The 17,244-nt window shown below is 42.5% G+C and overlaps 1 pseudogene; it reads right to left on the reverse strand.

Moving 5' to 3' along the window:
* LOC138378855 (transmembrane 9 superfamily member 2-like) overlaps window positions 1–10,667 on the reverse strand; it is a 98,895-nt pseudogene extending 88,228 nt beyond the window's left edge.
* Between the last annotated feature and the right edge of the window lie 6,577 nt (window positions 10,668–17,244).

Raw genomic sequence — 17,244 nt, forward strand, 5'->3', positions numbered from 1 at the left:
TACAGGTGTGAGCCACTGCACCTGGCTATTCCATATTTGAAAAATAAGCTACACCTCTGCAAAGATATTTTTTTTCAAAGTCCAAAGTGTAGTAAATTTATAATTTGCTTTTCTTAGAAAAAAAATGAAGTATAACAACTTCCTAATTTTAAGCATTTGTCTCACAATGAAACCTCTCTGTTCTAATCATTTTTTTCCTGTTACCTTTATTACAGAATTATCACCATGTTTCTTAATATACCCAGGGCTTTCATTCATTATCTTCGAAAGCTTAAAGCACATTTTAACACAATTATATCATGCCACACTTACGTATCATATTCATAAGGTAGCACAGATTCCACTGAATCCAATCTATTTACAAATAGTGCTACTGATGACTAAAAGAAGGAAAAAGAACATTAATTAATAACACAAAGTAAAATAAGGTAGCACTTGCAAAATACATAATGAAGTAAATGAGAAGTAATTGGGCTTATTGCTACCATCGATTTATATAGTTATAAATGTGTAATTTAGTATAGTAATAAATTTATAACTAAGTTATAAATCTATAACTCAGTACAATTATAAATTTTTAATACAATATAGCTATAAATTCATAACATTTCATTTATCTAGCATCATTGGGTTCTCTGAATACATAAATTTTTAAGATACCTCAGCCATTCTTAACCTTTTTAAATTATAGAACTTTTGAGAAAATGATGAAAGCTGTGGCTGCTCTCCCCAGAAAAATGCACATATTCACCAAATTCTCTGCCCAGTTTTAAGAGGCTTCATTGAGCACCTGGAGTCCATGGAACGCAGATTAAGAACTTGAGAAAACTAAAGCTACCTGTGTTAAGTGCTTTTCTCTTATTATTTTAACCATTTTCACAAGAATCATTCTAAAATACTCTTCACTCTTTCCTATTTTAAAATTAGATTGCTTTTCTTTTTATTGTTGAGTTGTAAGAGTTTATGTATTCTGGATACTAGATCCTTATCAGATATGTGATTTGCAAATATTTTCTTCCATTCTGTAGAGTGTCTTCTCATTTTTTTTTTTTTTTTGACAGAGTCTTGCTCTTTTTCCCGGGCTAGAGTCCCATGGCATCAGCCTAGCTCACAGCAACCTCAAACTCCTGAGCTCAAGCGATCCTCCTGCCTCAGCCTCCCGAGTAGCTGGGACTACAGGCATGTGCCACCATGCCCGGCTAATTTTTTCTATATACTTTTAGTTGTCCAGCTAATTTCTTTCTATTTTTAGTAGAAATGGTGGTCTCACTCTTGCTCAGGCTGGTCTTGAACTCCTGATCTCGAGCGATCCTCCAGCCTCAGCTTCCTAGAGTGCTAGAATTACAGGCGTGAGCCACCGCGCCCAGCCCTTTTTTTGTTTTTGTTTTTGAGACAGGGTTTTGCTCTGTTGAGCGGGATAACATGCAGTGGCGTCATCATAGCTCACTGCAACCTCAAACTCCTGGGCTCAAGTGATCCTCCTGCCTCAGCCTTCACAGGAGCTGGGACTACAGGCATGCACCACCATGCCCAGCTAATTTTTCTTATTTTTTGTAGAGAAGTTGCCCAGGCTGGTCTTGAACTCCTGGCTCAAGGGATCCTCCCATTTTGGCCTCCCAAAGTGCTAGGATTACGGGTGTGAGCCACCGTGCCCAGCCATTTTTTTTTAAATAGAACATAAAGCAATATTTGTAAGCTTTTTACGTCTCTTTCATTTGGGCTGTCAGCTGTGGTTATTCCTCCTCCTCCTCCTCCTCCTTTTCCTTCTTCTCCATCTTCTTTTTCCCCCCTAATCTGCTAGAGAGTAGGCCTTCCATTTATGGAATAAATAATCAGATTAATTAAAACTACATCTAAAAGAGTATCCCAAAGCATGAGATTTAGTGCATGAACATTATGAAATCTATTCTGGCTCTTCATGGGACATTTTTGCTTATTCCACGGATCTCAGCTATATTTCTGATAGTTTACCAGATTGGATTTTGTAAACCACTAAAATAGCAGAACTTGGGTAATCACTTTATTCTTTTTCAAAATTCCATATGCTGCTTTTAAAATAATTAAACATTTTTTATCAGCTTTACCATATGCTTAGTTTTTTTTTTTTTTTTTTCAAAAGAAGAGTATGTACTGGGAGGCTGAGGTGGGCGGATCGTTTGAGCTCAGGAGTTCGAGACCAGCCTGAGCAAGAGCGAGACCCCATCTCTACTAAAAAAAGAAAGAAATTATATGGACAACTAAAAATATATATAGAAAAAATCAGCCGGGCATGGTGGTGCATGCCTGTAGTCCCAGCTACTCGGGAGGCTGAGACAGGAGGATCCCTTGAGCCCAGGAGTTTGAGGTTGCTGTGAGCTAGGCTGACGCCACGGCACTCACTCTAGCCCGGGCAACAGAGTGAGACTCTGTCTCAAAAAAAAAAAAAAAAAAAAAAAAAAGAAGAGTATGTAAAAAATTATCTAGTTTGGGAACAAATATAAATGGCCTTACTATAACTTCGTAAAACAAGAGAACTGTATCTGCACTTAGTGCAATCTAATCAGAAACTTAGCAACTACAACCTATATCAGTTATAGTCTTATAAAAGTTACTAGGTAAAAGTTTCTAAAAGGAACACAGATAATTAAGAAAGATAGTAATTCTCGGCCGGGAGCACTCACGCCTGTAATCCTAGCACTCTGGGAGGCCAAGGTGGGCGGATTGCTTGAGCTCAGGAGTTCGAAACCAACCTGAGAGAGAGTGAGACCCCATCTCTACTAAAAATAGAAAAAAAAATGAGCTGGGCAACTAAAAACAGTAACAGAAAATTAGCCGGGCATGGTGGCGCATGCCTGTAGTCCCAGCCACTCAGGAGGCTGAGGCAGGAGGATCGCTTGAGCCCAGGAATTTGAGGTTGCTGTGAACTAGGCTGATGCCACGACACTCTAGCCTGGGTGACAGAGTAAGACTCGGTCTCAAAAAATAAATTAAAAAAAAAAAAGAAAAAGAAAGATAGCAATTCTCATCTTGACCACCAAAACTGACAAAGTACTACTGGAAAGTAACATAAGAATTGAACTATATTTTAAAATGCAAGCCAGGCACCGTGACATAGCAAGACCCTGTCTCAAAAAAAAAAAAAAAAAACAAAAAAAAACAAAACAAAAAAAAAAACCTGTATATTTGGAGCTTACTATATTTAAAAGAACCTTGATGATGTCTCAAATGACGTGGAGAAAAGATGGCTTATTGAATAAATGGTGTTATGACAACTGACCAGTGTTAGGTTTACTTAGAGTGGGACCCCGAAAAGTAAGTATAGGACATAATACTTAGTGATCATAAATCCTGTGAAATAAAAGCCAAAGGAGTCTGGAGAGTCCAAGGTTATAAATATAAACTTCAACCACAGACAGCTGCAGGACCACAGACAGCTACAGCATGGTCACTGGCACTCTTATCCCCTATCCCCTCTCCTAAGGACAGAGCTACCCCCTCCTCTATCTCTGCAGGTGTTACTCACTCCCCGCCCCCCACCCAGGAAAAACCCTCTATAAAACCCAAGCCTTTCCCCTCCCTCGGGGTGGATGCTTTTTTGCCTCCAGCAGTCTGCACCCAGGTGCTCAAAATAAACAGCATTTTCTTACACCTGAGGCTTCCTGTCTGTCTCTCTCTCTCTCTCTCTCTCTCTCTCTCTCGTCTCTGGACCTAACAACCAGTGATCTGGGAAAAAAGTTAAGTTGGATCCTTACTTCATATAGGAAATATTAATCTTATTTAAAGGTTAAAAATTTAAACCATAAAGATAGTAGAAGAAACCATGGGATAATTATTTTATGATCTTGGCTGGTATATTTAGAAGCTATAAAAATACTTGATAAATTAGAATAAAAAACAAATTTCCTAAATGGCAAAAAATAAACCATGAACAAAACCAAAAGACAACTGCAAAACTTGGAAAATACATTTGACACACATCACAGACAAGGAACTAATTTCCTGCGTTAAGAGTTCCCACAAATCAATTTTTTAAATGTTCAACCTACTAGAAAAATGGCAAAATATATGCAGATAATTCACAGAAAATAAAATACAAATGCATTTTAATTATACGAGAAGATTCACGATCTCATTCCTAATAAAGTAATGCAAATTTAAACTACAGCACACAATTTTTCACCTATCAGATTGTCAAAGATTTAAAAGCTTGATAACACATTGTCCTCAAGCTGTGGAGAAACAGGTACTCTCAAACACTGTTAGTGAGAGTGTGAATTAGTACAATGTACATAGAGAGCAATTTGGCTATATCAAAATTGTTAAATGCATATATTCTTTGACCCAGCAATTCCAATTCCTAGGAATTTGTTCTATAGATATAATCCCATATGCAGCAGTGTTTAGTAAGATGAAAAGAATGGAAACAAGCTAAACACGTAAATAAGGGACTCAGTAAATCAATTATAGTACATCCATATAATGGAAAATGCTACACAACCATTAAAAAAGAATGAGGGGAGGGGGGAAAGGGGAAGGGGCAAAAACCTACCTAACAGGTACAATGAACACTATTTGAGTGATGGGCACACTTATAGCCATGACTCAACCATTACAAAAGTGATCCATGTAACCAAAGGGGTACATTTGTAGCCCCTTAATATTTTGAAATTTAAAAAAATGAGGATGTTCTTTATGCAATAATATAAAACAATCTTAAAGCTCAGTTGTTAAATGAATAATGTAAGGTATATGAAGACGAGAAGAGTATGCTAACACTTATGTAAAAAAAAGGAGGAAAAAAGCACATAAATACATATTTGTTTGTATACTCATAAAATCCCTATAATACAGAAGAAACGGATAATATTGGTGCCCTCCAGGGAGGATAAAGGACCCATGTAGATGAGACATTCCCAGAGAAAACCTCTCATCTGCCTGAATCCTTTCATATTATTCCTTTTCTTTTCTTCTTCTCCTTATTTATTTTTTTATTTTTGGAGATAGGGTCTCACTCTGTCACCTGGGCTAGAGTACAGTTGTGTGATCATAGCTCACTGCAACGTCCAACTCCTGGGATCAAGCGATCAAGTGGATCCTCCAGCCTCAGCCTCCCAAGTAGCTGGGACTACAGGTGCACACCACCATACCTAGCTAAGTTTATTTTATGTTATTTTTTGTAGAGATAGGGCTTCACTATGTTGCCAAAGCTGGTCTCAAACTCCTGGCCTCAAGCGATCCTATCATCTCCACCTCCCAAAGTTCTGGGATCGCAGGCATTATCCACCACGCCCAGCCCTTGCATATTATTCTAAGAAGTGGAATGAATCACCACAATCAAGAGGGATGAATATTTTTGTAGACTTTGATACATATTTCAAATTATTTCCCAAAGAACTGAAGTTTAACCATTAAACCAAGCTAGATGCCATCACAAGAGAGAAAACAGACAAATCCAGGAGGAGGGACATTCCACAGAACAATCAGACTGGTCCCTTTTATAATTCAGTGTAATGAAAAGAAAATCGGGGTCTTGACCCAAGCAGCAGCAGAAATTAATAATAAAAATGAAAAAAAAGAAAAAGAAACCAGGGGTACCGTGCTTGATTGAAAGGTCCATAATAATATAGCAACCAAATGTAATCTGTGGCTCTAGAATGGATTCTGGTCTGGATATTCTGGGCATAGCTGGGGAAATCTTATTGTGAACTGGGAATAGATGAGATAAATGTGTTGATGCAGAAAGATGGAGTTGTTAGCAGTAAAGTGCAGGTAATGAAATAACATGTATACTGTGATTTTATATTGGTTTTAAAAGTGCATGTGCATTCTCATTCACTACTAGTGGGAATGCAAAATGGTACAGCCACTTTGGCAGTTTAGCAGTTTCTTACAAAATTAAACATATTCTTACTATAGGATCCAGCAATCACACTCCTTGGTATTTACCCAACTGACATGAAAACTCATGTCCACCCAAAAACCTGCACATGAATGTTTAAAGACACTTTATTCACAATTGCCAATGCGTGGAAGCAACCAAGATGCCCTTCAGTAGGTGAATGGATAAACTGTGGTACATCCAAACAGTGAAATATTATTCAGCATTAAAAATAAATGAGCTAGGCCGGGCGAGGTGGCTCACGCCTGTAATCCTAGCACTCTGGGAGGCCGAGGCAGGTGGATCATTTGAGCTCAGGAGTTCGAGACCAGACTGAACAAGATCGAGACCCCGTCTCTACTAAAAATAGAAAGAAATTATATGGACAGCTAAAAATACATATAGAAAAAATTACCCGGGCATGGTGGTGCATGCCTGTAGTCCCAGCTACTCCGGAGGCTGAGGCAGAAGGATCACTTGAGCACAGGAGTTTGACGTTGCTGTGAGCTAGGCTGATGCCACAGCACTCACTCTAGCCCGGGCAACAGAGTGAGACTCTGTCTCAAATAAATAAATAAATAAATAAAAATAAATGAGCTATCAAGCCATGAAAAGGCATGGAGGAAACTTAAATGCATATTATTAAGTGAAGGAAGCCAATCTGAAAAGGCTACATACTATATAATTCCAACTGTATGATATTCTGGAAAAGGTAAAAAACTATGGAGACAGCAAAAAGATCAGCGGTTGCCAGGGGTTGGGGGAGGGGCAGATAAATAGGAGGAACAGAAAGGATTTTTAGGGCAGTGAAACTATTCTGTGTACTATAATGGTGAATGCATGTCATTATACATCTGTTCAGAACTATAGAATGTCCAGCACTAACAGTGAAATATAAACTATGGACTTTTGGTGATAGTGTTGTGTCAGTGTAGGTTCACTGATTATACCAAATGTACCACTCTGGTGCAGGATGTCAATAGTGGGTAAAATTGGGGGTAAGGAGTACATGGAACTCCCTGTACTTTCTGCTCAATTTTGCTGTGAACCTGAAACTTTAAAAAATAAAGTCTATTATGGCCGGGCATGGTGGCTCATGCCTGTAATCCTGGCTTTCTGGGAGGCCAAGGCAGGAGGATAGCTGCAGCTCAGGGGTTCCACACCAGCCTGAGCACAGTGAGACCCTGTCTCTCTACCCTAGAAAAAAATAAAAATAAATGCATGTGAGTATAAATATGTATAGAATAAAATTAGAATACATGCTAAGATATCAGCAGTGGTAATTCTCTAGATGTTAGAAATGTTTTTTCTTATTTTTGCCTATCTGCATTGTCTAACTTTCCACCATGCACATTATTGTTTTTGCAATAGTAAAAGTTTAAAAATGAAAGAAACAATCAGGGAGTTGAATGTTGAGCCTAAGAATACTGAGTTATAGAAATGCCCCCTGTATTTCTGGAGACAAGATTTGATTTCAGAAGTCAAATAAGGCTTTGCCTTAAAGAAAAAATAAATGTGTTAGTTCAAAAGCTGCTTCGTCTCAGGAGGACTTCTCGTTGGTCAGTAATAGCTGCACTTCAAAGAGACAGCTGTAAACTGGGCCTATGGTTCTCACCTGTTTTGAAAGACAAGACAGGCCTCTCCTAGCTGATCAGATAGATATGCTAATGCCCAAGCCCGGCCCAAAGTAATTAACACAAAGCACAGCTCATGTTGACTTCTGAGATCATCTCTGTCTCCAAGAACACAATCACCGGAGCCAAGATGTCTCTGTTTTTGCTAAAGTAATAGCCTTTTTTTTTTTTTTTTTTTTGAGACAGAGTCTCACTTTGTTGTCCAGGCTAGAGTGAGTGCCGTGGCATCAGCCTAGCTCACAGCAACCTCAAACTCCTGGGCTCAAGCGATCCTCCTGCCTCAGCCTCCCGAGTAGCTGGGACTACAGGCATGCGCCACTATGCCCGGCTAATTTTTTTCTATATATATTTTTTTGGTTGTCCATATAATGTCTCTCTATTTTTAGTAGAGACGGGGTCTCGCTCTTGCTCAGGCTGGTCTCGAACTCCTGACCTTGAGCGATCCACCCACCTCGGCCTCCCAGAGTGCTAGGATTACAGGCGTGAGCCACCGCGCCTGGCCTAAAGTAATAGCCTTATCATAAAACTTAGAAGTTTGCCCCAAGAAGATTTTGTAACTCATTGTTCCCCTAGATAGAGTTAGTTAAAGGATCTGTAGTAGCCTTTTAGAAGACTTTGACCCTAAAGCAAACTGCCTGTTAGTATGTAAATGGCAACGGGAGCCTGTATCTACCCTATAAAATACCTGTATGGAGTTTCGGTCTTTGATATATTTTTGCAGGAAGAAATATATCCATTCGGACATCCTCCTTATATCTATTTTCATAAACCTTTACTTTATAAACTATATCTTTGGCTCTGTGTATTATTATCCTTATTTTATTTTTATTTCTGTTTCCTACTATTTTTTCATCCTTTGCGATGACCCCTGCCTGAGAGACCTGATCGGAAGAGAAAAAACCTCTTTGCGGGGGAGCGTAGCTAACTCCCCGCAGTTGGACACTACTGAATTAGGGAAGTTTGGAGTGTTAAACATAAAAATGAGAGACTTGTTAAAAGACAGGAGGTGCAGGCCGGGCGCGGTGGCTCACGCCTGTAATCCTAGCACTCTGGGAGGCCGAGGCGGGTGGATCGCTCGAGGTCAGGAGTTCGAGACCAGCCTGAGCAAGAGCGAGACCCCGTCTCTACTAAAAATAGAAAGAAATTATATGGACAACTAAAATATATATATACAAAAAATTAGCCGGGCATGGTGGCGCATGCCTGTAGTCCCAGCTACTCGGGAGGCTGAGGCAGTAGGATCACTTAAGCCCAGGAGTTTGAGGTTGCTGTGAGCTAGACTGACGCCACGGCACTCACTCTAGCCCGGGCAACAGAGCGAGACTCTGTCTCAAAAAAAAAAAAAAAGAAAAAAGAAAAAAAAAAAAAAGACAGGAGGTGCAATCTAAGAATAAAAAGTGGAGCACATTTATAGATGAAAGTAATAATCTAGAAAGAAAAGAGCTTACAGAAAAGAAATTCCAGATATTTGTTATGGTTAGTGATTCTGTTTCTTTACTAGGAAGCCCTCTTGAAATAAGGAATAAAGAGGAGCCAAGACTAGCTATCAACAGAGAAAAGGCTGATGTAAAACATAAAAAGAATGCTATTTCTTAAATTACACATGTTTGGCAAGATGTTGGCTCAAAATATTAATATCAATACTTCTCACAGGAAAATGCAAGCTCCAGGTTTCAAAAGTAAACATGCTGCACCTAGAGCTAGTCTCTATAAACCCCTAGAAACTTCCACTTGGTTAAGTCTAGTCAAACCACACTCAGCACTGTCCTCAACTCTGTAGTGCATTTGTGGTGCCTTCTACCAGAACACTCCCCCACACACTAGATTAGGCAACTAGAGGTCAGAAAATAAGCCTTATTTATTAATACCTTTTGAATTGATTACCCGCAAAAAAAATATCTTTTTGAGTCAGCTTACGATTAAAAAAAAAAAAAAGGCTACTAAGGAAGGGAGCCAAGAAATTATTAGGGGTTGGGGGGGGGGGGGCACATGGAAGAGGAATTGTGCCAGAAATCTCTGGCTTAAGAAAACTGATGACCATAATAGTTATCACTTATTGAAAGCTTACTCCGTGCCAGGTGCTGCTGTGCTTCTCATGCATTGTCTCATTGCATTCTCACAAGTCTCTAGAGGTAAATAATATTATCTTGGTGTTTGCAGAGGGAGGACCCAGGGGCCAAAGAGCGTTAACAAGAAATAAGGGGGTAAAAGTGCAAGACCATAGGAGTGAAGGGTGACAGACGCGTGGTGGGGATATATTTAAGAAAGAACACAAGTGTGGGTCCAGAAAGGGAGATTGTGTTAAGAAGGGAATGAGGGAGGAGGTGGGGGGCGCTGTGAATGCTGAGAGGGAAAGGAGGGGGTTGTGGGGGACGGGGAGGCGCTAGTTGAGGCTGGAGAGGAGCTAGGAGGGAGGTGGAGAAGCAGCCCAAAGGGAAGGGGAGAGGGAGGAGGGAGAGGACCTTAGAGGGAGGAGGAAGAGCTGAAAGGGAAATGAGGAGGAGAGGGGAAGAGGCCAGGAGGAGCTGAGAGGAAGACGAGGAGAGTGAAGGAGGGAGCCGGGGTAGGGAGAGGAGCCTGGAGGAGGGTAAGAGAAGGAGCTGAGAGGGAAGTGGCAGAACAGAAAAGAACAGAGCAGGGAAGGAGGAGAGGGGAAGGAGGCAAGATGCGGGGTGGAGTCTAAATGTAGTGAGGAGGAGCCGAGAGGGTTGGCAGAACAGAAAGGGACGGGGTAAGGAGGAAAGCGAAGGGGGGCCAATATGAGGGGGTGGAGCCTGGAGAAAAGAGGAGGAGGGATCCAAGAGACAAGGGGAAGGGGAGGGGCTGTGAGGAAGGAGGAGATGCTGAGAGGGAGCTGGAGAAATCTTGAGGGCGGGAAAGAGGATGAGGAAAGAGACCCAGATCTGCCAAGTGGGAAGCTCAGAGATTGAGAGACCGTGAGACACACCCACAGAGAGGGCATTGGCTTTTCGGGTCCGACTCAACCAGCTCCCGACCCTTGTCGGCCCCAGTCTGCCCCAAGCCCCTACCCGAAGCCTTCCCCTCGCATCTCACTCCCTCCCTCTGGTCCTTACCTGGCAGAATGCGGTCACTCGGTCCGCCTCGCAGAAGTTGACAGGAGCCAACCCAGGGAGGTAGAAAGCCGTGCAGCGAGCCGACTGACGCCCCAGAACCATCCCCAGCCCCAGCAGCCACCTCAGCCCAGACAGGGAGGGCCACGGGAGTCAGGGGTTGCTTTCCACGCGGAAACCACGAGTACTCATTTTAGGAGCCGGCTCAGGAGCCCAGGGACACACACCATGGACGAGATCAGAACCCGTGCAGGGGAGAAAGGGAAGTGACAGGGAAGAGCCGAGACCACCTAGTGGGACTAGAACTCAAGGGAAGGTCACTTAGTCCGCATAGACACTGGCTTGGAAACCGGTTGCTAGAGCGCCCGGCGCGGTTTGTGAGCAAGCGGAGTACGCGTGCGTGCGGGTCCCTGCCGCGCCTTCCACCCTCCCCCTTCCCCCTACTCGCCCGCCCGCCCTTTCCCGCGATTCTAGCGGGGTCCCGCGCTCTGCTCCGGGTGCAGCCTCGCTGGGCTCCGGGTGGCGGGGGTGGGGGGGTGGGAAGGGGGACGCAGGCCAGGGAGGTCTGAGAGGTCTCACCGTCGCAGGGGCTCGCCTCCTCCCGAGGTTGCCTCTCAGTCCCAAACCAGCAGTGTTGCCGCCCCCGCCATCTTCATTTCTGGCTACAGGGCTCAGAAGGTGCGGCGTTCTAGGGCCATGCGGTCCAGGAGGGTGGCTATAGGCACTTGAAATGTACCTGGTACGAATTTGGTGTCCTGTAGGTATAAAAGGCACATGGGGCTTCAGAGACAAAAAGAATGTAAAATATCTCTAATTCTATTGATGACATTTAAATGATAACATTTGCGGTCTTTCGCGTCAAACAAAACATTACTAAGACTAAGTTCACCTGCTTGCTGTCTTTTTTTGAAATGTGACTGCTCGGAAATTTAAAATTTCATAGTATGCGTCTTGCGTTATACTTCTATTGGACAGCGCTGGTCTAGGGATGGAGGAAGGAAGGGGAAATAACTAAAGAGAAGGGAGCGGGTAGAGGGGTGTGCTCTAGGCTATTGGAAGAAAGTCTTTCTCTTAGCAGTGGCGATCTTATTTTGCGACCTCTGTAAGAATCCTTGTGACTCTTACCTTCTTCTCCTTGTGGTGTCCTATAATGTAAAGTCCTTGCATTTGGACCAAGAGAAAATTGTAGGTATCACAGGACAAAGATGGTGAAAGAGCTTACTATTTCCTCCCTTGTGTCTCAAAAGCTTTGGAGAACAAGAGGTCATTTGGTTATGCTGAGACGTGTGCGCCTTGCCAAGTGCCTTTCTGCCCAAGTTTCCTCTCTCCAAGAGGTTTGAGTCTTCTGGTGATTGGCAGGTCGCGATTCAAGACAGAACAAAGGCAGCGAGCTGGCCGCTAGCCCAGACGTGTAGAAATTTAGCGAGTTAACTCTAGGACTAGAGACAAAGGAAAAGTTGTAGGAGAAATGAAAGAAAATGTACGAATGATCAGAAATAAGGGAATTATGAGAGCGAAAAGATTGAACTTGACCAAGAGAACTGGAGAGACCAGGTAAAGATTTGGAGGATAGAATAGCATGATTAGGACACCGCCTTCAGCTCAAAATAATCTTTAAAAAAAATAAAGAAGGACACCACCTTTGTGAAGAGGAACGGGAAAAGGGAAACTAGGAAGCTTGAGAGTGGTCATGGGCTGGAAGTAACCAGAATTTAAATACCTCCACTCTCCGGTCTGCCTTTGGATGAAAAGTGTATATATTAAAATATGCTGGGCCGGGCGCAGTGGCTCACGCCTGTAATCCTAGCACTCTGGGAGGCCAAGGCGGGAGCATCCTTTGAGCTCAGGAGTTCGAGACCAGCCTGAGCAAGAGCGAGACCCCGTCTCTACTAAAAAAAAAATAGAAAGAAATTAGCTGGACAACTAAAAATATATATAGAAAAAATTAGCCAGGCATGGTGGCACATGCCTGTAGTCCCAGCTACTCGGGAGGCTGAGGCAGAAGGATCGCTTGAGCCTGGGAGTTTGAGGTCGCTGTGAGCTAGGCTGATGCCATGGCACTCTAGCCCGGGCAACAGAGCAAGACTCTGTCTCAAAAAAATAAAATAAACGGGAGGCTCCGCCAGTCTCCCAGGCCTGGGTTGCCAAGTGAGCAAACTACCAGGAAACAGATGCTCCCAGAGAGGGTGACCTCCCATCCCTCCCCGCAACCTCCACCATCACCTCCAGGACGCTGGCCTCCTCCCCTAAGCCCACTGCTAGTGAGAAACTCCAACAGTGCTATTGAGGTCCTCCATTAAGGCTCCCTGTGGGAGGCCACTTCCACTGGCCTGTCAACCTCAAGAAGTTGAAGCATCACCGAAGGCTGCAAGATGCCACTCTCCTGGGGACACCAGTATATCATTGTCACCAGCTTCAGCCACCTGCTAGGCACCAAGCTGGGCCCAGAGATGGAGCAGGCATTGTGCACCATCCACATGAATCATGCACCCACCATGGGCTACTCAGCTGATGTGGGTGATACAATCACCTTCCAGAAGTGTGGTGGCCCATTCCAGCCTATTTTGTGTGCTTCGGGGGCTCTAGGAATTCGTCAATAGGCCCATCCTAACCATGTTCATCTTCTGCCCCCTCACCCCTCTGCTAGATACATGAGCCCCTGGGCAGCCTTGTGTGAGTCATCCACTGGGCAGATCCGGTTTTCCCCAACACCAAGGCCTGTGAGACAGGCAAGGACAGGTACCACCCTCCCCGCCTGCCACCTCTGACCAGCCCTGTACACCTCATGTTACATGCAAATAGGGACATTTTTATTTCTTTTTTTCCAATCTGTATGCCTTTTGTTTCTTTTTCTCACCTTGTTGCACTGGGTAGGATTTCCAATACCATATTTGAGTAGGAATGATAAGGGTGGACTTCCTAATCTTAGGGGGAAAGCATTCAGTCTTTCACCATTAAGTGAGATATTAACTGTAGGCTTTTTGTAGCCACCCTTTATCAGGTTAAGGAAGTTCCCTTCTCTTACCAGTTTGCTGAAAATTTTTATCAACACTGGATATTGAATTTAGGGGGTGGAAATATGTGTTATATGTTCCTATACTTATTAATAATGCTACAGTGAACATTTTTTTTTGAGACAGGGTCTAGCTTGATCTCCAAGGGTAGAGTGCAGTCATCATAGCTCATTGCAACCTCAAATTCCTGGGCTCGAGTGATCCTCCTGCCTCAGCCTCCAGAGTAGCTGGGACTACAGGCACGTTCCACCACACCTGCCTAATTTTACTATTTTTGGTAGAGATGGTGTCTCAGTCTTGCTCAGGCTGGTCTTGAACTCCTGGCCTCAAGCGATCCTCCTGCCTTGGCCTCCCAGAGTGCTAGGATTACAGGCATGAGCCACCATGCCCAGCCATATTAATAGTATTAAGACAAAACATTATCATATCAGTTGATGTAAAAAAATGGATAAAATTCAAAAAAGAAAGAAAGAAAAAAGACTATTAATATGATGGATTACATAGATTTTCTTTTTTTCCCATTGATTTTCAAGTATTGAATCAGCCTTGTTTTTCCAGAATAAACCTCACTTGGTTGATTGTTGTGTAAAAAACAATGACAAGGCCAGGTGCGGTGACTCACGCCTGTAATCTTAGCACTCTGGGAGGCCGAGGCAGGAGGATCACTCGAGGTCAGGAGTTCGAGACCAGGCTAGCAAGAGCGAGACCCCATCTCTACTAAAAATAGAAAGAAATTATCTGGACAGCTAAAAATATAGAGAAAGAAAAAAAAATTAGCTGGGCATGGTGGCACATGCCTGTAGTCCCAGCTACTCGGGAGGCTGAAGCAGAAGGATCCCTTGAGCCCAGGAGTTTGAGGTTGCTGTGAGCTAGGCTGATGCCACGGCACTCTAGCCCGGGCAACAAAGTGAGACTCTGTCTCAAAAAAAAAAAAAAAGAAAGAAAGAAAGAAAAACAAAAACAATGACAAAACAAATGGGCCTATATTGTGGTGTGGAGTGCAAAACTTGCAAGGTTTCTGAATGATAACATTCAAAGAAATTAATTTATTAATGTAGGCTATGCCCCAAACTCTAGGGAGACATAGGTTCCCCCTGCTGTACCATTAGGGCTATTTTGGTGGAAGAGTGGAAAATATTTTATTCATTTTATTTGCTTACTTGTCTCCCTCCATTGGAAGTAAGCTTCTTGAGCATAGGCTGCATTTCTTCTTTGTCTTCATATCCCTAGTGCAGACCCAGGAACTTACTAATAGCACAATACATGGATTCAAAATAAATTAAAAGATGAATGAATGAACACCATGTAACTTGCACTGTCATGGGCATTTTTGTATATTTTACCTCATTTAGAAATCAAGAAAGGATGCAATCAAATGGTGAGAGTATGTGTAGATGACAAAGATAATAATACTCACCCCTTCTTTTAATGTAGTAGTGTAGTTTGCAAAGTTTCCCATTCATTGTTTCATGTGATCTTCCCAATAATCATGTCAGATAGGCAGGTTAGTTATTGATCTCTCCATTTTATGTGGGGTAACTGAGACAAAGAGAAGTTAATTTGCTTGTCCAAGGTCATGTAGGTAAAAGATGACCAAGCTGAGGCTAGAAAGCAGTCCTCCTGATATCTAATGCAGTTCTTTTTTTTTTTCCTCCCCCTCCTCCTCTGAACCCTAATGTAGTTCTTGAATATAATGGCATTAAAAGGAAATATAAAGTGTTTGATAATAAAAAGAAATAAACTCCTTTTATGATGTAGCTGTTAAATTTCCTTTTTCTATTTTATTTCATTTTATTTTATTTTATTTTATTTTTGGAGACAGAGTCTCGCTCTGTTGCCCAGGCTAGAGTGCCGTGGCATCAGCCTAGCTCACAGCAACCTCAAACTACTGGGTTTAAGTGATGCTACTGTCTCAGCCTCCAAAGTAGCTGGGACTACAGGCATGTGCCACCATGCCTGGCTAATTTTTTCTATATATTTTTAGTTGTCCAGATAATTTATTTCTATTTTTTAGTAGAGACGGGGTCTCGCTCTTGCTCAGGCTGGTCTTGAACTCCTGAACTCGAGAAATCCCCCCGCCTCGGCCTCCCAGAGTGCTAGGATTACAGGCGTGAGCCACCGTGCCCGGCTTAGCTGTTAAATTTCTAACTATATCAATTAAGAATATTTTTTTTTAAAAAAAAAGAATATTTCAGAAGCAGTCAAGTAAAAGATTGAGTAAAGTATATGAATCTTAAGTTAAGCAATACCTTTGAGAATGATACCTAGAGAGATTTAACCATGAAATTTATGACACATAGTGTCACTCAAACAATTTTGCAAAGGAGAGAAAAACAAGGAATAGCACTTTACAAAAGTAGGTACTTTGGGCCACATTAAAGAAAATTTATAGGCCAGGTGCAATGGCTCATGCCTGTAATCCTAGACTCTGGGAGGCTGAGACAGGAGGATCACCTGAGCTCAGGAGTTTGAGACCAGCCTGAGCAAGAGTGAGACCCCTGTCTCTACTAAAAATAGAAAAAAAAAATTAGCCAGGCCTGGTGGTGCGTGCCTGTAGTCCCAGCTACTCCGGAGGCTGAGACAGGAGGATCGCTTGAGCCCACAAGTTTGAGGTTGCTGTGTGCTAGGCTGATGCCACGACACTCTAGCCCAGGCAACAGAGCGAGACTCTGTCTCAAAAAACAGAAAAAAAAGAAAAGAAAATTTATAAAACACAATTGCAACTGCTAGGTTTTTAATGGTTAATTTTTTCAAGTTTCTGATCATTTGGAGTTAGAGGTGTCCAGGGTACAGTTCCCATCCTCTTTCCAGTTCATTTCAATATGTACATACCAAAATTAAGTAGTAGAACAAAGGCATACTGTGATCCAGCAAAATCATGCTCTATTTAAGCCACATTTCTAAATCAGCATATTGGAACCTCAAAAAGGGAATTAATGTGCCATGGTAGGCCAAGTAGGCCAGCTCCAGAGCACATCTACCTTTCATGCTGTGTGCTGACAGGGCCAGACTAGCTTAGCTTACCCCTTGAGCTTCCTGCCTTGACTCACTTTTTCCCCCCAGATCCCCCATATCTAAATAACTTTCTCCCAAATTGGTAGTACAAATTTGATCATGCCTCTCTCCTCTTTAAAATCTTTCACTGGACAGACAGCTCAATGCAAGGTGGGATCCTGGATTCGATCCTACAACTGAAAAAGGACATTAATGCAAAAACTGGTGAAATCTGAATACAGCCTGTAGTTTAGTTAATAGTATTGTGCCAATGTTGATTTCTTAGTTTGATCATCATATCATGGTTATGTAAGATGTTCACATTAGATGAAGTTCACATTAGATGAAGGGTATAAGAGACCTCTCTGTACTGTTTGTGCATTGTTTCTGTAAATCTACCATTGTTGCAAAATAAAAGTTGAAAAAAGTCTTCTACTGGCTCTCCATTGTCCTAAGGATTAGGTCCAAACTCTTTACCTTTGCTTAGGAAGATCTGCATGACCTCACCCGCTATGCACACACACCTCTCTGGTATCAAACTTCAGTGGCAGTGGGAGGATGCTGGGCGGAGGCTCCACTCCTATACTCCACTCTGTTCCTGCTCCAGAGAATGATTCTCAGTTACACTAAGGAGCCATTATCTCTAGCCTTTGGACAAGGAAGATCCTTCTGTT

The sequence above is a fragment of the Eulemur rufifrons genome, chromosome 30 (assembly GCF_041146395.1).
Source record: "Eulemur rufifrons isolate Redbay chromosome 30, OSU_ERuf_1, whole genome shotgun sequence".
NCBI classification, from domain to species: domain Eukaryota; kingdom Metazoa; phylum Chordata; class Mammalia; order Primates; family Lemuridae; genus Eulemur; species Eulemur rufifrons.